This window comes from Bicyclus anynana, chromosome 18, assembly GCF_947172395.1.
Source record: "Bicyclus anynana chromosome 18, ilBicAnyn1.1, whole genome shotgun sequence".
Classification (NCBI taxonomy): Eukaryota; Metazoa; Arthropoda; class Insecta; order Lepidoptera; family Nymphalidae; genus Bicyclus; species Bicyclus anynana.
The window spans coordinates 8,272,821-8,297,720 of NC_069100.1; the positions used below are offsets into that span (position 1 = coordinate 8,272,821).

A 24,900-nucleotide genomic window follows, 5' to 3' on the forward strand; every position below is an offset into this window, starting at 1 on the left:
TAAATATTATCGATATAAAAGTTACCATACCGCACAACACTAGTCTGCTTGTTGTTAAGCAATTAAACATGAATTTACTCATACGCTATTTTCCAAGTTCTGCGTACAGATTAAATAGTTTGTATAATAGTTATATTATTGAAAATACCGATGAGAAAATGCTTACGCAAACTTCAACATCTCTTAATTAAATTTTCTAAATTTATCCATTTTCATTAAAGTTGAGTAGATATCAAATATTGATTCAGTTGAAACATTAGTTATTTCATTTTACGTCGTCAATTTTAGATTATGGACAGGCTTTGTATAGATCGAAATTGGTGGTTGCTAGTAACCCAAGAAAATAATATTTGTTTAATAAAAAAAAATATGACCTACAATTCTGATTTTTAACCAGAAAAGGAGGTTCGATTATCGACCCGTATTGTTTAATATGTGTGCAATTTTCTCTACAACTATTGATCCAATTTGACTGGAGCTTTTTTTCAGGTAACGTTTTAGTAAATACTTTGAATGGAAACACTATTTCATTATGTTTTTGGATACGCCTAATAATATGATGATCTCATTCATTTTTAAATAAACGACAAAAGCCCTATAATATATCACTATGATGATAGAACTTCGAAGGTAGGTATGTATAACTAAGGTAAAATTATTATGAGTGTAGGTAATTTTAAGTAATTTACGAACAGATTATGTACACATAATTTTTTACCACCAAAATTACCGTGTAAGTCAGCACTAAAGGCTTTTGAATTTGAATTTGAATACCGTATTAACAACATTGTAATTTTCTTTTTATAACAAGAAAGAGTTGACGGATGAGTCAATTCTAAAAAAAAGCATGGCGGAAAGCAAAAAAACGCGGCAAAAACGAGACAGCAGGTGTGCTCCGAAGGACGAGTGCCGATGAAAGTCGTTTTGGCGATTTTAAAATGTTAGAGTTACGTGAAAGTAGAATTTAAACCTTTGCCTGCCATATTAGAAAAAAAGTTGGAGTTTACTCTTTCAGATCGACTGTCTAAATAGGTGTATGTTGCCCCGTAGCAGTCTCAATACTTACGCATAAAAAGTGAAAGGTGCGCAGAATAGGTTGCGCACAAAAAACGTAACGCTGTCGTTCGTTCATCGAATTTTCTGCCCATATTTTTTCATACCGGGGGCTATAATTATATGAAAAAATCGATTCTTAAGGAGTAAACTCCTTTGAGACTATGCCTACAGGTGCCAAAGTTCACATACTTCAATGCTTTACTACTATTAAGGATCCTGGTACTTCAACCATTTGTACATGTCTAGATTAAATAAAAACTTTTTTTAGTTTTGTATTAGGTAGATACTAAAAAGATTTTAGAAAAGTTCATTTTTAATGTTGTTTATTTAATGTTTTACATACATAGGGTACATAGGGTTAGTTCATTGTACCTTGGCTCCATTTACTTACAAAAAATCACATTTTTTTTTTCATATATGATATTTTATTAATAGATAAGGAAATAATTGACCTTCCGGAATATGTAATTATTATTTGCTTCGAATTAATATTTTTGTTAAGGCGGTGGTATTCTATACGTCAATTATAAAAATATAATTAAATGTATTTTTTATATTCATTATACATGATGATGTTTAATAGTTAACGGAACCCATTTTAAGTTACCATTTATTACGTATAAAGTTTTACGACAGCTTACCAGGGCGAATTTATTATTACACTAACTCAAACAACTTTAAGCTCTAAATGTAATAACATAAGGTGGATTTTCCTTTTAATGTTACATTGAACATTCGATTGTTCCAAACCAAAAAAACGATGAAAAGCATTTCTTCCGAACGTTAATTCATTTCTCGCAAAAAGAACTACAAAAAAGTCCTCAAAAAAAGTATAAAAAATTTCTGTGGTGTAATATGACGTAAGCTTCCAAAACTGGTTTTGATTTGACCTTCTCTTTTCGAATATTTTCGCAATTGCATAATACATTGTTTGTATGTATATTCGTTTAACATGAAGGGCCCTTAAAGCCTTGCTTGCTTTCATTTTGTTCTTTCATTTCTATCTACTTAGCTACCTACCATCTATAATATAAAAATGAATCGCAAAATGCGTTGGTTTTCACATAACTCAACAACGCCTGGACCAATTTGGCCAATTCTTTTTTTAAAATGTTCGTTGAAGTTCTAGGATGGTTATTACGGCGAGAAAAATTCGAATAATTGCCGGAAAAACCATAAAAATAGCCCTTTTTGTCTTTTTCCCATACAAATGTTTTCTAACTTAAACGTAGTTAATTTGAGCTTTATTGTTATTGTATAAAGTTCATATTAATAATAATTATAAAACGGGGTACGGTAGGGGTAGTTAAAAGTTTACATCGAGTTTAACGCGGACGAAGTCGCGGGCGTCCGCTAGTTTATTATAAAAATGGTGACAGTTCGTTGATGACACTTCCATGATATGCGGGCGAGGGTAAGATTCGTGCGTGCTGGGAAGTGAGGTGCATCAGTCGTGGGTTTTTCGTTCATCGCTACACGCCCCCATGCCATGAGGCAAGGGGATGTAACACCCCCCAAATACTCGCAATATATTTATTAGACGTATTGGAGGAGACAGTTGCAAAAGTTACCTATCTACATTATAAAGAACCGGTAGGTTAGTTGATCGAATCAGAAATGAGGAAATCCGTCATAGAACCAAAGTCACCCACATATCTCAACGAGTTGTGAAAATGAAGTGTCAATGGGCGGGGCACATAGTTCGAAGAGCCGATGGACGTTGGGGTCCCAAGGTGCTGGAATGGCGACCCCGCACTAGTAAGCGCAATGTTGGTCAACCACGTACCAGGAGGACTGACGACATCAAGCGGGTCGCAGGGATTCACTGGATGCAAGTGATGTTTGGAAGTCCCTGTAGTAGAAGTGGAGTCGAAGTAGAAGTGTAGTAGAAGTGGGGTCAATTTAAAAAATATAAAATCCTATATGTGTATGGTAGCTTTTCTGCGACCTATGATAGATATATAGAGTTCTAAAATTCATACTAGATGGTAGGTAAATCTCCGGCCAAAGTTCCAGTTTTCGTGTAATCTTCCGTTGCCTTGATATTGACCTCTTTTTAATTTTTTTGCGACAACCCGAAACCGGCCGGCTTTAAAACCACTTGGGACGTCGAAGTCAACAAGTAACAAGTATACAAGAAGGGATGTGGTACCTACACCGATACCCTAAAACTAAAAACAAAATTTAATGTAACAATTACTTTTAAAAAGTATTAGTTTAGTAGTAGTATTAGTAAGGTACGCCTAGCAGCCTAGGTGTAAGTGTATACTTACACCTAAGCTCTTAAGGTACTTTTACAGTTTTAATTTCTAATTTATTGTGCCATTCGAGAAAAAGTCTTTATTAGGTATATATTATTCCTAAATTTTTATGGTTTCAAATGTTTTCAAAAAAATATATTGATATGTCACTAAGTCATACTTTTACCCCTCATTCACAAAATGTATTTCGTTCAACAACTCAAAGACTTTCAAGAAAATTATTATCTATTCGGAAAACCACCACCCACCTCATGTTAAGGAACGCAAGACCTAGTAAAATGTAAATCAAAGTGTCTAACAGCTTGATCAAATATATTTTATCACTATACATTATACAATCATACAATTTATTAGCCCTCGTGGTCTAGTATTTTGTCGGTAGTAAATGTTGTGCATATCGTCTTCTGAATGAAGGGAGGAGGCTATTTTTGGCACATCACAACAAGAGGAAAAAATTAAAAAGACCATTACGATGATGTAACAAAATATGACGTCATTTCCGACACTTCTGCTTAGCGATAATCCTTTTTACCGTGCCCAATTTTTTGTATCAGTTTTTATGATAGAATAATGAGAGTAATTTTGAATGGTACAAAATTTATTTTAGACTGTTTATGGATGAATCACTGGAGTGTTTTGTCTCATATATGATTTTATTATTTATTACTTACGAGCGGACGCCCGCAACTTCGTCCGCGTGGAATTTAGTTTTTTTTCAAATCCCGCAGGAACCATGGATTTTTCGCTGTATCATGTGTTCCATCGCTTTAGTAGTAGCGGCCTTAACCACTTGACTCCTAAATGTTCCGTTACGTGACATGTAAAAAAATATAAAGTAAACTAAGGGCAATAGGCGAGCACAGTATCATGCTCCGCGCGATAGAGGAATATAAAGATTTTTTAAATGGCTCACAACGGTAGATTAAAACCGCATTCCCTGACTGTCGGCTTCTTCAACGCAGACGGGCTTTTCGATAAAATACTCGCGGGCAGCGAATGGTTAAAGAGTAACAAACATACATCCATACAAACTTTCGCGTTTATAATATTAGTAGGATCTTCCAGGCAACCTTATAATACTAGACCAATCATCCGTCACATTATATAAAGGCATGTATAAAACATTTACACTTCAATATCAAATGTAATTCAAAAGACAATCGTAGAAAGTGCACAGAAGTGATGAATATGAAACCAGTGCAGTGACGCACAGCGCGATCTGGGTCACTTGAGCATTCGTGGAAAGTGTTTAGCATGTGCGTCAGAAGTGCACGCAACCTGGGACCCTGCTAACTGGGGATTTAGGACGCCTTTATTGCAAGTTTTTTTTTTTTTTAATGAGTATGCACCGCGATAGCCCAGTGGATACAACCTACCGTACCGTACAGTAACGTACCGCTAAACGATTCAGCGGTACGATGTCGTGTAGAAACCGAAAGGGGTGTGGATTTTCAACCTCCTAACAAGTTAGTCTGCACCTTTCCTTCGATGTCTTCGATTCCGAGAGCGTACTCGTAGGTTTATATCTGTCTGGGGCATGCACCTGCAACTTTTTAACCGACTTCCAAAAAGGAGGAGGTTCTACGTTCGGCTGTATGTATGTTTTTTTTTTAGTTATGTGCATTATAGGACATTAATTATCACGTGTCTCAAACGGTGAAGGAAAAACATCATGAGGCAACCTACACAATTGAGAATTTTCTTAATTCTATACGTTGGTGTCATTGTTAATCATTTATCTTAAGTCAATAGAATAGAATATATTTTTTAACCGACTTCCAAAAAGGAGGAGGTTCTACGTTCGGCTGTATGTATGTTTTTTTTTTTTTTTTTTTATGTATGTCCAGCGATAATTCCGTCAATTATGGACCGATTTTGAAAATTCTTTTTTTGTTTTGTAGGGTTTACTTCCAGGGTGGTCCCATTTTTTTCATGTCAGGATCGGATGATGGCATCCTGGAGAAATTGAGAGGAACTTTCGAAAGTTGTAGAGACGGCTAGTACGTTTGTTAGTGTTTCCATAAGGTATTTTAAACCACTACAACTTTATGAAGGTTTGGAGTTGGTCTGATGATGGAGCCGAAACACAGACGATGGAACTCGTCAAGGATTTACAGCAGTCACCTTTTGTTTGGGCTTGATTAATTTGTATTGATGAGTACTTTCCACCTATATGGGTTGTGACTGTATTAAGGGTCTGGTGATGAAGACGAGGGACAGCGAAGAGAACTCCTCGACGGTTCACAGTAGCTACCTTGTGTTTGGACTTGATAAATTTGTATTGATGAGAACTTACCACCTAGGTGGATTGTGACTGTATTAAGGGTCTGATGATGAAGACGAGGGATAGTGAAGAGAACTCCTCGACGGTTCACAGTAGCTACCTTGTGTTTGGACTTGATAAATTTGTACTGATGAGAACTTTCCACCTAGATGGATTGCGACTGTATTAAGGGTCTGGTGATGAAGAATTGATAAGAACTTTCCACTTAGATATGTTGTGACTGTAAACACGCAGTGGGTATGCTAACACTAAAAATAAAAAAATAAAAATTTTAATAAAAAAAATTCAACCGACTTCCAACTCAAAAAATATCTTTAACTAAAAAGCAAAAAATAACATCCTACCTATGTGCTACCTTCTGATCAGTTTGAAGGCGGTGCCAAGCCAGTGTCGTGTTTTAATTAAAGCTGTTTCTGGAATAACCACAGAAATTTTGTAGTTTAAACGTATTTAATTAAAACATCACTGGCTTGGCACCGCCTTCAAACTGATCAGAAGGTAGCACATAGGTAGGATGTTATTTTTAACCGACTTCCAAAAAGGAGGAGGTTCTACGTTCGGCTGTATGTATGTTTTTTTTTTTTTTTTTTTTTTTATGTATGTCCAGCGATAATTCCGTCAATTATGGACCGATTTTGAAAATTCTTTTTTTTGCTTTTTAGTTAAAGATATTTTTTGAGTTGGAAGTCGTTTGAATTTTTTTTATTAAAATTTTTAATAGAATATATTTCAATCCGCTTTGGGCTAGCGTGTCGGGCAATTAGCCTAGCCCATTTCAATCTAAGAGGAGACTTGTGCTCAAAAGTGAGCCGAATAGCTCTCTTATAAGAGAGGAGGAGGGAGGCCTGACCCTGCAGTGGGATGTTAAAATAGGCTGATAATGATGATGAAGTGCCATAGGCTCCATAATGGGTCCCCAACGACGGGGCTGGATGGGGCTTTTGGACGAGCGGAGAAGTATAGCCTGGTGGGGCCCGAAAGCACAAGGAGAGATGGGTGAAATGTCTTTTGAGCGTTTATTAAGAGCATTTCCTTTGAGACTCAGAGGTTTTATTTAACTTGCCGTATTAGTATGTGTTACTGCCATCTCGGTCCAGAGATTAGTCTATGTGGCTTCGGATCAAGTTTCTTTTTCTCGATTGTCTTGGGCTATTTATGGGAATTATCGACGTCATCAGGGGGTTTGGGGCGACTCTCTATGTGTGTCTCTTCTGAGACTCGGACCCCGTATTAGAGGGTCGTTTTGAAAGTGTGTATTGTATCAGTCCGGGCGCCCCCCTGATTGTGAGTAATAAAGCCCCCGCCCGGGTGACGTAAGATATCGGGGACCTCGTCTTCGCCGGCGAAGAAGCTGTGTACTATTATATTTTATGAGAGCATTTTCCGTCCGTCATGTTTTTCAAGATGTTCAAGGTTCGACGTCGGGCTGTGAAAAACTGAGATTTTCTTTCTTCTTAGAAATATTCAAGCCTGTAAACCAGCATTGGAATACGATATTTTAGAGCTATAATGTAGGCGTACCACTTTATATTGTGGTATAGTCCTCATTATTATAAGACTAGCTGACGCCGTGCGGTTTCACCCGCGTGGTTCCCGTTCCCGTAGGAATATGGGGATAATATATAGCCTATAGCCTTCCTCAACAAATGGGCTATCTAACACTGAAAGAATTTTTCAAATCGGACCATCGGTTCCTGAGATTAGGGCGTTCAATCAAACAAACAAACTCTTCAGCTTTATAATATTAGTATAGATTAGCCTATTTTGCTTAGGCTTTCACGAATATAACTTGCAAAATGGAGGACACCTAGTTGTTTTTCTAAATGAATACGTGTACCTCATTTATTGTTAAACATTATTTATTGTTTTAATATAGTCGTTTCAGTCAAAGGTCTCATAGCTAAAAGCTTCGACCAACAAACATAATAGCTTTCGCTTGACTGTTGAATCAATGGTCGGATACAGAAGACAGTAATCCTTAAGACGGCGCGTATTGTGAGGAGATTCCTCACTCTGGAGCCCTGACCACCGGTTGCTTGGGCACTCAAAACTTGGATCTAACATGATGCTAGTTCAGTCATTAATTTGGTATTCTATAAAAAGTGCCAAGTTCGAATCCAACGTGACTTAACAGAATACAATTAACATACATGGGCTATCCGTTATCACTTATCGCCATATGATAAGATTACCATAATTTATGATAAAATATTAAACAGGTGAAACTGTAAAACTCGAAACATTATAGCGATTACAAAGCATTGCAAAATACGAAAATTTATTTTGTGTAAACCGTAGATATATGCCGAAAAAGTCATAGAATTTGAATTTGATTTGATTGAGGTTTTCTTAATTTGGTCCAGGTCTGGCTGGTGGGAGGCTTCAGCCGCGACTAATTACCACCCTACCGGCAAAGACGCACCGCCAAGCGATTTAGCGTTCCGGTACGATGTCGTGTAGAAACCGAAATGGGAGTGGATTTCATCCTCCTCCTAACAAGTTAGCCCGCTTCCATCTTAGATTGCATCATCACTTACCATCAGGTGAGATTGTAGTCAAGGGCTAACTTGTAAAGAATAAAAAAAAAATATCTATGTGTATTAGCAAAACGCATGATCAGGAAAAACCATACACACATTTTTAAACATTTTAATTGTCATAGACTTTCTATTAATATCTGAAACGGCTAAGGATTTAAATGGGACTTTCACTGGTTTGGTTGTAGGCTACTTTTTATCGCGGAAAATCCATGGTTCCCGTGGGATTTATGAAAACTGAATTTCATGCTAACAAAAAAAATAAAAATATTTAAACAGGCAAGTATTATCACTGCAGCAGCGTGGTGGGTTTAAGCTCCATATCCTTTCTTCTATAAGGTATTCTTCTATAAGGTATTCTTCTATAAGGTATTCTTCTATAAAGTATTCTTCTATAAGGTATTCTTCTATAAAATAAGGTGATAATGATGAAAATTTTCCTTAAGTGCTCGCTGAGTAATAGGAATATGGGAAACTCTGTGTTCTCAGTAACAGTGATTAGTTAATTAAAATTAATTGCTTTAATTGCTTCGTTAATTGAGTGCAACGTCATACACAGTGGACGTATATTATAACATGTAGGTACATTGGGTACACGTCACTTTATGACTAGCTTTTGACTATGGACTTGCCTGTATGTTGTTCTATATCATTGGTATCAGTAACACCAAGTAGAGTTGTGATAGTCCAGTGGATATGACCTCTTCCTCCGTTTCCGGAGGAAGTAGGGGGCTTTTCAGTTGTGTGCATTTTAAGAAATTAAATATCACGTGTCTCAAACGGTGAAGGAAAAACATCGTGCGGAAACCTGCATAACATAATTTTTCTTAATTCTCTGCGTGTGTGAAGTCTGGCAATCCGCATTGGGCCAGCGTGGTGGGCTATTGGCCTAACCCCTCTCATTCTGAGAGGAGACTTGAGCTCAGCGGTGAGCCGAATATGGGTTGAGAATGATGAATTACAACGGCAATCATACTCTTCAGACCTTCCGGATCTACCGCCAAGTAGCATTGCCGTGTTCCCACAGCTGCATATCGGCAAAAATTAAGCACAGTACTTCCTCTCTTGTCACAAAAGCTCTTCTACCTACAATGGGGATGATGACTAGGTTTGAATATATTGATTTTTATGATACATTTGGGTAAATAAGGTCAATGTTAACTAATTTAAACATAAAAAGCAAAGATTGACTGGATATTTGCAAAATAAATAAGATTATAAAATTTCAAAATCTACTAAAAATATTTTATCGTAATTAGATGAAAATTCATACAGTTTTCTTACATTAAATGTGACATTTTTTAATACATGAACTATAAACATAAACGCAGAAATAACAAAGATATTAGTAATTTTGTTTAAACGCCCATACAAATCTAACGATCATTAATTGCCTTCGACGTCATAAGTTCGTACCATTTTGTATGGGGCGTTTTTCAGGGATCCGCGGCAGCGCCGCAAATCTAATTTAAATCCCTGTAGCTCCGAAAGTAATGATCGCAGATACCTTGTTACTTTTACAAAATTGCTTTACTATTAATGTATTCTTAATATGCAATTTAAAAGACTGTCATCATCCCTATGAACACATAAAAATCTATTTTTTAAGTGTATTTCGTCCTCTAACGCATAGCAAGTGATGCAATGCTCCAAAGTCCACAGAATGTTCGCAGGCACTCCAATGTAAGAGCGGTGTCGCCATGCAGTCTCTCGGAGAGCATTTATTGCACTCCCACAGGACAATTACATTACAGACACAACTGTCATATTCATCATAGGTAATTATTTTTATTTGTTTCATAAAAGTGGTTTTTTTTTTTATTCTTTACAAGTTAGCCCTTGACTACAATCTCACCTGATGGTAAGTGATGATGCAGTCTGAGATGGAAGCGGGCTAACTTGTTAGGAGGAGGATGAAAATCCACACCCCTTTTGGTTTCTACACGGCATCGTACCGGAACGCTAAATCGCTTGGCGGTACGTCTTTGCCGGTAGGGTGGTAACTAGCCACGGCCGAAGCCTCCCACCAGCCAGACCTTTTTTTTTTTTATTCTTTACAAGTTAGCCCTTGACTACAATCTCACCTGATGGTAAGGTTTATTCTTTACAAGTTAGCCCTTGACTACAATCTCACCTGATGGTAAGTGATGATGTAGTCTTAGATGGAACCGGGCTAACTTGTAAGGAGGAGGATGAAAATCCACACCCCTTTTGGTTTCTACACGGCATCGTGCCGGAACGCTAAATCGCTTGGCGGTACGTCTTTGCCGGTAGGGTGGTAACTAGCCACGGCCGAAGCCTCCCACCAGCCAGACCTGGACAAATTAAGAAAATCTCAATCGGCCCAGCCGGGGCTCGAACCCAGGACCTCCGTCTTGTAAATCCACCGCGCAGACCACTGCGCCACGGAGGCCGTCAGAAACAATCTTGTTACAATTTTAAATAACATACATAAAACGTAATAAGTACGATTGCACCTTCTTGGTGTGACTCCAGCATTTTAACAATAAATTATCATACACAGCACTTAAACCACAACACAACACGAGATAACAATATAAATACAAAAATCACCAAACTAATCCTTAACACTTAATCACTAAGTAAACTTGATGTGCCGTGATAGCCCAGTGGATATGACCTCTGCCTCCGAATCCGGAGGGTGTGGGCTCGAATCCGGTCCGGGGGATGCACCTCCAACTTTTCAGTTGTGTGCATTTTAAGAAATTAAATATCACGTGTCTCAATCGGTGAAGGAAAACATCGTGAGGAAACCTGCATACCAGAGAATTATCTTAATTATCTGCGTGTGTGATGTCTGCCAATCCGCATTGGGCCAGCGTGGTGGACTATTGGCCTAACCCCTCTCATTCTGAGAGGAGACTCGAGCTCAGCAGTGAGCCGAATATGGGTTGATGACGAAACTTGATCAGTTTTTTAAAAGAAGTCAGAAAACTACAAGTAAAGTCAGCATTGCTATTGTGAGTAATTATTTACAATAGCTATGTCTTCTCATCTTAAAGTAAGCGTTGGATTCAATATTGAGGTCGGATAAATGATAAATGGGACGAAAATTTCAAAACCAAAATTTGGCGGCATTCCCATATAGTCTGGCTAAATTTAAAACCGAAAATCACGCCGCAAACCGCTTCATTAAAAACAGTAAATACTATTAGTAAAGTATTATGTATACTAAATATATTTTTATCAACTTTTGTCTCTCTTGAAAAGATGCTGATTAAATGAAAAACATATAACTTATAATAGATTTAGCTTTCTACATGAACTGACCTAAAAAAAACAATTAAATTGAGAGGGGGGCGTAATAATTACAGATAATTAAAAACAGAGAAAGAGGGAAAACAATACAAAAAGAAAATTTGTAAAACAATCTATTCGATACACACAGCTTTGTTAGATTGGAAAATAGCGAAATGAATTTGTTACTCGCTTTATAGATAAAGCAATTTAAATTCTTGAAATGGATTCAACGGGCGTACAATGTCAGAGAATTTTAATGAAATTCGCTACACTTTAGTGGATGCGGCGGTAGAATTATATCAACGGAAATATATAATTATTGGAACTCTCGTAACTTACATTTTAACTTTTTGACTAGGTAATTGTCACTGTTATTTAATAACATTAGGTACCGTTATAAAAATGCTTGTAAACTAAGCCCAATTGCAATATAAATGAATTTTGACTTGACTTGAATTGATCTGAACAACATAAAAAAATAAATAAATTAATTAAAGAAATAAAAAACCCGACTGCATAAAGTATAAAAAAACTGAAAAGAAAAAAAATAAGCTCAGTCCAGAAGTGTAGAAAGTAATTAGAAAACAGTCGGGACCTTAGATATTGGATAGAATGATTTTCTTCTACATTATTTAATAGGTCCCGACTGTTTTCTAATTTCTTTTCAGTTTTTTTATACTTTATGCAGTCTCAGTCAGTCAGTTTTTTTCAATTATTTAAATTAAGCAGACATGCAACATTACATATCTATATGTATGATATACATCTGTTTATAGAAGGAAAGTTTCGTGGTGTTGTAGGGGGTAATCTCGAGATCTACTGAACCGATTTTCAAAATTCTTTCACCACTAGAAAGCCACGTTAGTTTGTTTGTTTGTTTGTTTGAACGCGCTAATCTCAGGAACTACTGGTCCGATTTTAAAAATGCTTTCAGTGTTAGATAACCCATTTATCGAGGAAGGCTATAGGCTATATATTATCCCCGTATTTTTACGGGAACGGCAACCACGCGGGTGAAACTGCGCGGCGTCAGCTAGTTCTAAATATTCATGAACTATTAACTACTTCTGTGCATTGATTGGTCTATGTGCTCGTGGTTGGCAACTCCGCGAAGCTCGGTGGTCTACTGATTAGCTCAAATTGCTTTTATTGGCTGTTCATTGAGCCAGGAGTATGGTAAGGGTTGGTTTGAACTGTATCTAACCGGTGGACTTGTGGTGCGGTCCTTATTATAATTAATGCACTTTTTATATGCGAAAGCATACGGCAAAATTGAGAGAATGGCTATAAATAGGTTAGTGGATGTGACCTCTGCTTTTGCTTCGGAGGGCGCAGGTTCAAATTTTCCAGTTATTTGCATTTTAAGAAATTAAATATCACATGTCTCAGACGGTTAAAACATCGTGAGGAAACCTGCAAACCTGAGAATTTGCAGACTCCGCAAACGTTGAGAATTAAGAAAATTCTCAAGTATGCAAGTATCCTCACGATGTTATTCCTTCATCGTTTGAGACACCTGAGATCTCTTAAGTACATGAAAAATGTATGACAATTTTTATGGGGTCCCATCTAAACGGGCTTCGGATGGTACGTCATGGGTTTCATTATTGTTTGATGATAATTGGTAAGCATGAGTGGTAGGCGTGATAGCAGTCATGCGCTGGCTTAACAAATAACAAAGTAAACTTAAGAGCAATACAATCTCCGGAAGAGATGATCTAATCCCATATCTAGCGGGCACCAGTGCAATTGGTACCAGTACCAATTCCTCAAATCGCTCCGGCCTGGTTCTCAGCCGGCCAATGTCGCGTCTTCCGCCACTATCACTTGACCTGCACTACTTTTATTATGCAATACTTTTACTGTCGAACTTTAACTGGTTTGCGCTTGGCTGCCACGCTTAGCAACCATCGTAACCGTTCATCACGATATATCAAAGAGGATCTAATTCAAAGAGTTCTGAGATAGTGATATCTCATCTCTGCCGTAATTAGTTTTGTTATGTCTAAAGAGTTTAATTAAAGCCAGAGTCTAATGCTTAACACCTCAAGTGTTATGAATGAGGGTTACATGGCGACTTTGTCAGACCTCCTGAGAGTCCTGGTACCCCTATGTGTTGCTCTATTTATAGACGAAGGCATTCATTTCCCACTTCCAAGCTCTACTTTCTATTACGTAGGCCATCTGAGTGGTATGTCAAAAATTCCACAAAATAAGCATGAAAAACTCCACCATTTATCTAAGGAGTTCAAATTTGAAAAGTTTCGATAGCTATTCTATTATATATACAATTGTTGAACCTCTAGCCTGGACTATTTGCTCAATGAAGAATTAATATAAATACAATACGTTGTTGGCTTTAGTAAGATAATAAAATACTCATCGCCTTAGATCGGTGAGATAATGTTGCGCAGAAAAATATAAACTTTTTGGTAACCTAAAAAGCTTCATGTTTTTCTGCGCGCTTGAACGAATTTAATTTCTATTAAAATTTAACCCTGCGTTTTATATTAAAATATTGCTAATATACTTTGAAAAACACTCTTAACATTCATTCATACGAATCTTAAAATAACTCTTTTTTAAGTCAGTCAAAAAATGTATATAAGCGCTTACTGTTTCTATGCAAGCAGAATGCAATATGCATAGGTGTGAGTAGGTGTAGGTAAGGTGAGCACTATATTTATTGACATCTACTTCCCTGTCCGGTACTGCGGCCTTGTGTACAACAATGAGGTAGACGCCTCTATTACTGTCAGGCAACAGATTTGTTACTTGATTAGAAGGTATAATAAAATTATTTCATAGATTTCCGTCGGCAACACGGAACTTTACCAGACAAATCGCGGTTTAGCTCATAGATTATTTATGAGTACCTATTTCGAATGTAATCTAACGACCTGTGGAGGATTATTAATAGCGGATAGTCTTAAAATACCTCTTTTAAGTCAGTTAAAAAATGTAGATAAGCGCTTACTGTTTCTGTGCAAACAGAATGCAATATGCATAGGTGCGAGTAGGTGTGGGTAAAGTGAGCACTATATTTATTGACATCTACTTCCCTGTCCGGTACTGCGGCCTTGTGTACAACAATGAGGTAGACGCCTCTATTACTGTCAGGCAACAGATTTGTTGCTTGATTAGAAGGTATAATAAAATTCTTTTATAGGTTTCCGTCGGCAACACGGAACTTTTCCAGACAAATCGCGGTTTAGCTCATAGATTATTAAGTATTTACTACGAGTACCTACTTTGAATGTAATCTAACGACCTGTGGAGGATTATTAATAGCGGATAGTCTTAAAATACCTCTTTTAAGTCAGTTAAAAAATGTATATAAGCGCTTACTGTTTCTATGCAAGCAGAATGCAATATGCATAGGTGCGAGTAGGTGTGGGTAAGGTGAGCACTATATTTATTGACATCTACTTCCCTGTCCGGTACTGCGGCCTTGTGTATAACAATGACTATGGTAGACTCCTCTATTACTGTCAGGCCAAAGATTTGTTGCTTGATTAGAAGGTATAATAAAATTCTTTTATGGGATTCCGTTGGCAATCGTGTAGTCTGGAGACTCCTTGTGGAGATTCTGGATGGGGCATTATATTATTATCACTATTATCTCATAGCATATCGACGTTTCAAAAATTCCTATGAACTAAGACTATAAAGACTTTTGACAGCCTCTGTGTCGTAATGGTGGATTTACAAGATGTAGGTCCTGGGTTCGATCTCCGGCTTGTCCAATTGAGGTTTTCTTAATTGGTCTGGCTGGTGGGAGGCTTCGGCCGTAGCTAAGTACCACCCTACCAGCAAAGACGTAGCCCCAAGCGACTTAGCGTCCCCGTACGATGTCTTGTAGAAACCGAACGGGGTGTGAATTTACATCCACTACCTAACAAGTTTGCCACCTTTCATCGATTGCATCATCACTTACTATCAGATGAAATTGTAGTCAAGGGCTAACATGTAAAGAATAAAAAAAGACTAATTGAAATAAATACATTTTGACATTGGAACAATTTAATAAAGGATTTAAATTGAGGAGGTCGACAGAAGAATAAAAAATCCCAACATAGCCAAACCGTGAAAGGGCGGGGTACCTACATACGTACGTAGTACTTGGCAGTAGTTAATGCAGTCACTTCAATCACGTCCATCATGTAGCAGACATGCAATGTAACTTAATAAGACAGAGAGTGTGGATCCTCCACCCGGCAAGCCATCGAGTCTGGATGCGGCTTAATAGCTTCTAATTTCTTTAGAGTTATTCACGTGTCTTTAGAGTTATTCAAGGCACGTAATAGCCCAGTGGATATGACCTTTGCCTCCGATTCCGGAGGGCGTGGCGTGGGCGAATCCGGTCCAGGCATGCACCTCAAAGTTTTCAGTTGTGTGCATTTCATCAAACGGTGAAGGAAAAACATCGTGAGGAAACCTGCATACCAGAGAATTTTCTTAATTCTCTGCGTGTGTGAAGTCTGCCAATCCGCATTGGGCCAGCGTGTTGGACTATTGGCCTAACCCCTCTCATTCTGTGAGGAGACTCGAGTTCGTCAGTGCGCCGAATATGGGTTGATAATAAATAATGATGATTCACGCGTTTTCGAATATTATTAAAATTGAATATAAATATTTTATTTAGGCATTGGTGTCAAAAAGGTAGTGCGTAGTTTAATTCCTAGAATAAATTATGCTTATTCTGAATTAACGGTAAAATGGTAAATTGAAACCAATATAAAATCAGCATAAATAATTAATTATTGCATTTCTGTATGAATGAATACAATTGCATGTCTAATCAGCTATTTCGGCTTTGAATTGTTTTATGCATATAATGCTTACTAATATTTTTAATTGGTTCCAATCGATTTTTATCCGACTTTTAATAAGGAGAATGTTCAATTCTAAAATAAATATGACCAATATTCCCATTCCCCTACAACTAGTCGGGAAAGACTGTAGATACTAGGAGTGGGTACGACAATAGTCCAAACAAGGCGGGGATCGAACCGTGACCCCTCGGTGATAAGTCCGACAGATACCATTAAGCTATAATTAGGGATAAATATATATAGCCTACACTCATAAGTAACGGGGCTTTCAATTGGAAAAAGAAATATCAAAATCGGTTTAGTAGATCCAGAAATTATCCTCACAACACCACAAACTTTACCTCTTTATAATATTATTATGTAGATTAAGGCTGTGTGGATTAATACCATGTTGTTTCTTACCTTTTGGTGATTATTTTCTCTAATCGGATAAGAGATTTTTAAACTTTTTTTTATGATCTTTGTTAGTTACATATCTAATAGTTTAAAATCTTTGATTGAGAATGTCTAATCATTATATCTTAGTCCATACAGACAGATCCTACATTTTATATGTACCTAAGCACACACACACGAATAATAAATCAGGTCATAGTTACGCCTCAACTTACGTTCGTGGAAGTAGGTACTAACTGGAATTTGAAAAGTAAGCAAATGAATATATCGTATGATTTTAATTAACGTCATGACCTGTATTAAGAACCTAGTATACAAAAAGTATAGCAACAGTTGCAAGAAATTGTTTCTTGTCTATAGTTATTGGGTTCTCTGGTTTTCTGAGGCGCAATTGGAACCCTTGTGACTTTAATTTCAAGTTTTCGACTAATTATTATCACCATTATCTAATAATGTTATTATTACCTCACATTTCGAAAGTGCTTGTATTAAGCCTTAATGAAATAAATGTTTTTTTTTTTTAATTTTAATGTAATTTGTAGGCATGAAATGCGTCAATTCCTAGATTTTTCCTAGATCGTTGTCATCATTATCAGTTAATTTTAACGGCTACTACAGGACCTTGCCCTCGCTCTGTTATTGAGAACTAGCCAGCGCCCGCGACTTCATCCGCGTGAAAGTCGATGTAAAGTTTCAACTACCCCTACCCTACCACTACCCTACCCCTACCCTTCCCTATCCTACGCCTAACCTACCCTACCGCTACCTTACCACTACCCTAACCACCACTTTACCCTATCCTACCCTACCCTACCCTTACCCCCTACCCTACATTAAGGCTGCGACGGAAGCTTAAAAAATTAAGTAATTTCTCCCGTTTTCCAAAATTTACTTTTCACTGCTCTGCTCCTATTGATTGTAGCGTGATGATAGTATCTAGTAGTAGTAGAAGTATACTATAACCTGCCCAGTAGTATGAAGAACAGTTGTACCAAGTTTCGTTAGAATCCGTCGAGTAGTTTTTGTTTCTTTAACGAACAGACAGACAGACAAAAATTTTACTGATTGTATTTTTGGCATTAGTAACGATCACTAATCACCCCCTGATAGTTATTTGGAAAGGAATGAAGATTTATTATAACTATAGAATTTATTAGATATAGTGCCCTCATCTTCACGCTGGTCCAACGCGAATTTGCGGGCTAATTGTGATAATTGGTATTTAACGATCACTATCAATATGTAAGTGATAATAATGATCGACATCTAAGCTCTCCAAAAATTTTTTAAATTATTTTTTTTAATTCCTTGAAAAAATTAAAAGCTCAATATTTCACAGCTCAACCTACGACCTCGGGATCCGAAGCCTCAGGCTAAACAGTTGCAAGAAATTTGCATATATCACCCCATGTTCCTACCATAGGTTAGTTATCTTTGACCGTATTGTGATCGTTATAGAATCAAACATTACCGCTAAATGCCCGCCAACCCGCATTGCAGTAGTGTGGTGCGTTTAATCTCAAAATCCCCTTTACTACAACGAGAAAGACCATTCAAATGATCTGATAATGACTAATCGCAATCAACATTCAACTTTCAACTTTCTGATTGATACTTATTATTGACGTCAATCAATATTGTTAGGTCGATATGTGCGTAGTATTTGGACTGGTAATTTGAAGATGTAAAATGGTGCCGCATAGAAACCAGTCGAGATATGAATATGATAAACTGTGCCCTTTTCAAGCGCACTACCGTATTAAGCAGGCACTAATTTGTCTTTGAAAAATTTGCGTAGTGATGATAATTATATGTATATCACGCATAGTAGGTCTATTTATAAATAGTAGATACTGATAGATAGATTCTATTTATAATACCTGCAACTGTCAGACATACTTCTTCTTCTTCGTAAGTTTCTCTGACTTTATTCTTTACAAGTTAGCCCTTAACTACAATCACACCTGATGGTAAGTGTTTATTCAATCTAAAATGGAAGCGGGAAAATCCACACCCTTTTCAGTTTATGGTAACTAGCCACAGCCGAAGGCTCTCGCCAGCGAGACCTGGATCTATTTTAGAAAACCTCAATCAGCCCAGTCGGGGTCAATCCCAGGACCGTCTTGTTAATCCACCGCGCATACCACTGCACCAAGGAGGCGTAGGTTCGAATCCGGTTTGGGGCATGCACCTTTTTCAGAAATGTCTATTTCAAGAAATGTCTATTTCAAGAAAAGTGAATTTTCTTAATTCTCTATGTGAATGAAGTCTGACAATCCTCATTCTCCAATGTGGTGGACTATTGGCCTAACCCCTGTCATTCTGAGAGGTGACTCGTGCTCAGCAGTGAGCTGAATATGGGTTGATAATGATACGCTTTAAAACTGTTCCTATATGGATTATCCTACATGGAGTTCCTATAAATATTAGTAAAGATTATCATATAATCTTTACAGGTGAAGTTTGTGGTGTTGTATCTCTGGATCCACTGATCTGATTTTGAAAATTCTTTTACCACTAGAAACCCATGTTATTTGTGTATCATAGGTTGTATTTTATCCCCGTATTCTTACAAGAATGGGAACTATGTGGGTGAAACCGCAGGACGTCGGCTACTATATACAATTTAATGATCTTGCCCTATTACTATCGTGAGTGTTAATCTTATTAATTGATTATGAAACACGGCTAAAACTCACGTGATATTAGGTCGGAGTATGCCTATTCCTGCCTATTATAGCCCTATTCCTGGCTTTCCTTGTACAAAACGTAAGATAAAACACGATATCTTGGTGGTACGTGATAAAAGTCATGCACCCGTGGGCGCTGGCCTTTACCTTATAGCTATGCAAGGCCGCGCTGCACTGAGGGCTGTAGCAAACTTTCCCGCTAAGTAAATTTATGCCGTTTTTATGGAAAAATCCTACGGAACACAACTTATATAACTTTAGTTTGTAGCTCGGGTTAATCAATTTTATTTTATTTTATTTATTTATACTTTATTGCACAAAACAAAAACAATAACTAAGAAAACAAAAGAAAACATATAAAACAAGTATGTGCAAAGGCGGTCTTATTGCTAAAGCAACAACCTTTGGATAAAGGAATTAATGTAATTAAATGCGGGATAGTGCTACAAAAAAAAAATATAAATATAATAATAAAAATAGTACATTTGTTCATGTATAAATATAAAATATACATAATAAATAATAAATAATAAAATCAATGTAAGATTTTATATTTTTAGAATTAGCTCAATCTGGTATTGGTGATACCATAATAAAATCTTTTTAACAATAAAATTTAACCGACTTTAAAGATGCAAATTTGACGTAAAATATCATCGTAATCATCAATATCATCATCAAAATCATCAATATCATCGTAATCGTATCAAGGCGGTGCTATGCCATATAGGCTCTTATAGATCTTATTTTGTTTTTTGGCACCGCCTTCAAACCGATCAATAGAAAGGACAAAGATACGATGTTATTTTTTGCGTTTCAAAGTAATGCATCTTTTAAACGCTCCTTTTTTTGAAGATGGTTAAAAACTAGTCAAGTTACTATACATAAAGTTATACAAGTTAAATAAGCCGTCCAAGTTAGCGTTAACATAAAGTAAGATCGCAGTTTGGTTGTTGTATAGCTTCATAGAAAATAATAATGGTCATCCAATTAAAATTAATGATAAACTTATTCATACAAACTCGTTTTTATATTAACCGTTATTTTTGTAGTTCTGTTAAGTTGTAGCTCACTCAATTTGAGTTTTCAGCTACCTTAAACAAGCTTGGAATGCCCATCCTTCAGTATTTTCTGTCATTGATTCACGACAAGAGTGAATAAGTACATTTTAGACTCAATACTCGAATCTGGTCATCCATCCTGGTGAACTACTGGACCAGCGATATCTGTTCTCTAATATAACATTCATAGATTCACTTACACAGCCGTGATAGCCCAGTGGATATGACCTCTGCCCGGGGTCCGGGTTTCGGTCCGGGGCATGCACCTCCAACTTTTCAGTTGTGTGCATTTTAAGAAATTAAATATCGCGTGTTTCAAACGGTGGACAAACATCATGAGGAAACCTGGATACCTGAGAATTTTCTTAATTCTTTACGTGTGTCAAGTCTGCCAATCCGCATTGGGCCAGCGTAGTGGACTATTGGCCTAACCCCTCTATTTCTCAGAGGAGCTCAGCAGTGAGCGAATATGGGTTGATTACGACGAGCCACTTTGCATTTAGTGTTTCACAGCCCTACCCTAAATGTAAGGAGGTTAATGCCCGCTTGTCAGTTGGAATCAGTTCAAGGCCACATGACTGGAACAGGCCTGTACCCGGCGGTTAATTGAGGAAAGAACTAAACGACCTCAGGGCACCACGTAAGCAGCGCCTATTGCGTAAGCGAAGGTTACACTGATATCATGTGTGTCCAATTCAATAGGCAAAAAATCATACTTTTATAGTTTCAAAATACTTGGACCTTGCTCACGAGATTACCGCCATGATGTGCCGATAGTTGTTTCAGTTAATATCCTATAACGAATGTCATATAGCGACACGTTTAGAAGAAGCTACTAACTGAAGACATGGCTATATGCCTTATAATTAAATCGGATATGAACTAAAGTCAGGCTGTATACCGATAGTAGAATTAAACTTGAATACATGGATTTGATATGAATTTAATTGATATACCTATACTGAAGACATGGCTGTACGGTGTACCTTTGCCTTTTCCCTATGGGAAAGAATAAAGAAAAAAAATCCTACTTAAGAAAAATTTTATTACCCAACTATTAACTCCCACGTCCACATCCCACAGTTTCATTATTCATCTTCACAGAAGTCGGGAATTAGGTTATCGGAAAAAGCCCGATATCCCTTTTAACATCCAAAATTGAAGAATTTGTACATTTAATTTTTAATTAAAATAAAACATTGAATGAAAAGTAGAGTGTAACACGCGGGGCTACACCCGTTATAGGATGTACAGTTTGTGACACTAAAAATGAATAAACTCATTTTCTTCCTTTTCTTTCTTTTTAGTCCCATATATATTTTTTAATTCTTTACAAGTTAGCCCTTGACTACAATCTGATGGTAAGTGATAATGCAATCTAAGATGGAAGCGGGCTAACTTGTATAACAATCTACTATTTTTCGCCACCAAATAGCATCAGTGTATCTCATTTTAAGGGAATTTTAGACACATGAATGAGGCTTATCAGTTACCTTTGCCTAACCTCAGGTGGACGGGCGTAGCGACATATCTACTATTTAACTTATCAAAAGATCCATCATACCTATCAGATACCTATCAGATATCAAAATCATTCGTAGTTCCGACATAGATTAAGTCGAAACACTTCGACTATATAAACTTAGGATCAGCACCGACAGAAATAATTCGGACGTTCTACGTTCTATGTTCTTTGCGCTATGTTTTGTGTTTTGTTGTGTTCTTTAAAATCATCATCATCATATCAGCCGATAGACGTCCACTGCAGGACATAGGCCTTTTGTAGGAACTTCCAAACATCACAATACGCGACTCGCTCGATGTCGTCAGTCCACCTGGTGGTGGTCGACCAACACTGCGCTCTCTAGTTCGTGGTCACCTTTCCAGCACTTTGGGACCCCAACGTCAATCGGCTCTTCGAACTATGTGCCCCGCCCATTGCCACTTCAGCTTCGCAACTCGTTGAGCTATGTTGGTGACTTTGGTTCTTCTACGGATCTCCTCATTTCTGATACGATCACCTAAGCTACCGGTCCTTTATAATGTAGATAGGTAACTTTGCGACTGCCTCCTTGATACGTTAGTACATATATTGCGAGTATATGAGATTTTGGTGTTACACCTCCTTGCCTCAAAGAGCACCGGTGACTATCATTAACATAAGTGAGATGACAGTGGATTTACAAGACGGAGGTCCTGGGTTCGATCCCCGGCTGGGACGACGGAGGTGTTTTTTAATTGGTCCAGGTCTGGCTGGTGGGAGGCGTCGGCTGTGGATAGTTACCACCCTACCGACAAAGACGTACCGCCAAGCGATTTAGCGTTCCGGTACGATGCTGTGTATAAACCGACAGGGTTGTGGATTTTCATACTCCTCCTAACAAGTTACCCCGCTTCCATCTTAGACTGCATCATCACTTACCGTCAGGTGAGATTGTAGTCAAGGACTAACTTGTAAAAAATAAAAAAAACAGCTTTGAACGCATCCAAGGAATGTTCTTATTGATACCTCGAAACTCATCATGATGGAGTTACGGGTAATGATTAAATTATAATATTATACTTCATTATCATGTATATTATATATAGATTCGGCTCACTGCTGAGCTCGAGTCTCCTCTCAGAATGAGAGGAGTTGGCATTGGCAGACTTCACACACGCAGAGAATTAAGAACATTCTCTGGTATGTCTCTATGGTATGCAGGTTTCCTCACGATGTTTCCTTCACCGATTGAGACACGTGATATTTTACTTCATAAAATGCTCACAACTGAAGAATTTGAGGTGCATACCACAGATCGGATTCGAACCCACACCCTCCGGTATCGGAGGCAGAGGATATATCCACTGGGCTATCATGACTCCCATATTATAATCAAATACTTATTACCAAGATACGTTATACCAAAAAAAAAACTCCAAACGAAGGTCGATGATTGCATAATAATAACTTAGATTACACATTAGCTACATAGTTCAAGAATCTTAATAATAGATATACTGTGAAAACTTAAATTAAAAACGAAGTAAATAAATTCCATCTGAGAATCTTAAAATTAATTTTAGAAATTAATCACTCACCTATACTTCTTCTTATATACTCCTTCACACTTTAAACGCCAAATTAAAGTTCTTTAGCCAAGCTTACTTTATAGCGTAATACAAATAATATTGTATTCTGAATACCATTAGCATTTTGTTTTAAAAAAAGTTTGTACAAAATTTTCCACGTGGCCACAGACTATATTGTAATATAGAACGCGTGAAAGTTATTAAAAACGATCAAGATGGCGGTAAGTTTGAAAATCGAACGCTGGACGCCGGGAACGAAAATAGTGACGCGTATACTGAAAAGCTTCGAGATATCGATAAAGTCTTTAAATCAATTTCGATAAAGAAAAAGTGTACGTCTTATATTCGCGACCGCGCAAACCCGAATGCGACGTTGTGGACTAACTCGGAAGGTGCTTTATCACTGTTTTATGGCTTTATAAAAACTAGCAGTAAGCCGCGTTTCCACCTGCTTAGATTAAGACGTTTAAAATGCCTCTAAGAAACGTTGCATTAGATGAATTAAAAAGTATAATCTGCTACATAATTGGCGTAAATAGGAAAGCAAAACACCTAGCGTCATCTATTTTCTATTAGATGTCTTGGAAAAGAATGAAAGAATAAATAAAAAGGTAAATTGAAATTCACTGTAGATACCTACTATAGTACGCGCGTTAACAACTGAGTCTTAGGGCCATAAATCATTTCTCTATATCTATCTCGCTTGCACTTATGGGTCTTATGGAGCCGTCTAGTGAAGGGTGTAACAATGAAAGACATATTATCGATAAGTAAAGTTTATTATCGTATCTTGTTCACAAAATTAAAAAAATTAACAATATTTGATTTAATATAATACATATTTCATATTATATAATTATTAACTAAATAAAATTAATCTTCATCTGAGTCTTCATCATCAGAATCTTCGTCTTCTGCCAAATTTATTATAAGCGGCGCGTGATCTCTAATTAGAGCTTTTTGTAAATCTTTGTTTTGAAGTTCTAGTAACACATGAATGTATTTATTTAATTGCAGTAAACACATTTATAGCAAAAAAAATACGCAATGCAATTACATTAGAAACCGACCAATCAGAATCGTCCAAATCATTATTGACTCATCATTAGCACGTGCGCAGGTAGCCGTTTATCGATAATTAGGGTGCGCAGGTAGGCGCGCTGCACATTCCTATCTTTTTTGACTTTTATGACCGGACGACTCAGATGATAACGCGCATACTTTAACGTGTCGGATCCTATCCCAAGCGACAATACCAGATTGTTTAATAAAATCCCAGGTAATTACTGACAAGGTAACCTTAAGTACATTTAGTCACAATTATCTGTCACTGTTGGTAGAAAAAGTATTTCTATAATTTTATAATTTTTATAAATGCTGTTATAAATATTAATTGCGCTATGTTTTGTGTTTTGTTGTGTTGTGCATAATTATTATTTTTAGGATT

The 24,900-nt window shown here is 37.1% G+C and overlaps 1 protein-coding gene across 1 annotated transcript in view; it reads right to left on the reverse strand.

Annotated features, from left to right (window-relative positions):
- The window catches only part of LOC112048271 (neural/ectodermal development factor IMP-L2), a 69,607-nt gene extending 45,807 nt beyond the window's left edge, over window positions 1-23,800 (reverse strand). The window contains exon 1 of the mRNA XM_024085749.2: window positions 23,463-23,800. The gene's annotated coding sequence lies outside the window, so the exon portion shown is untranslated. The remainder of the gene's footprint in view (window positions 1-23,462) is intronic.
- Between the last annotated feature and the right edge of the window lie 1,100 nt (window positions 23,801-24,900).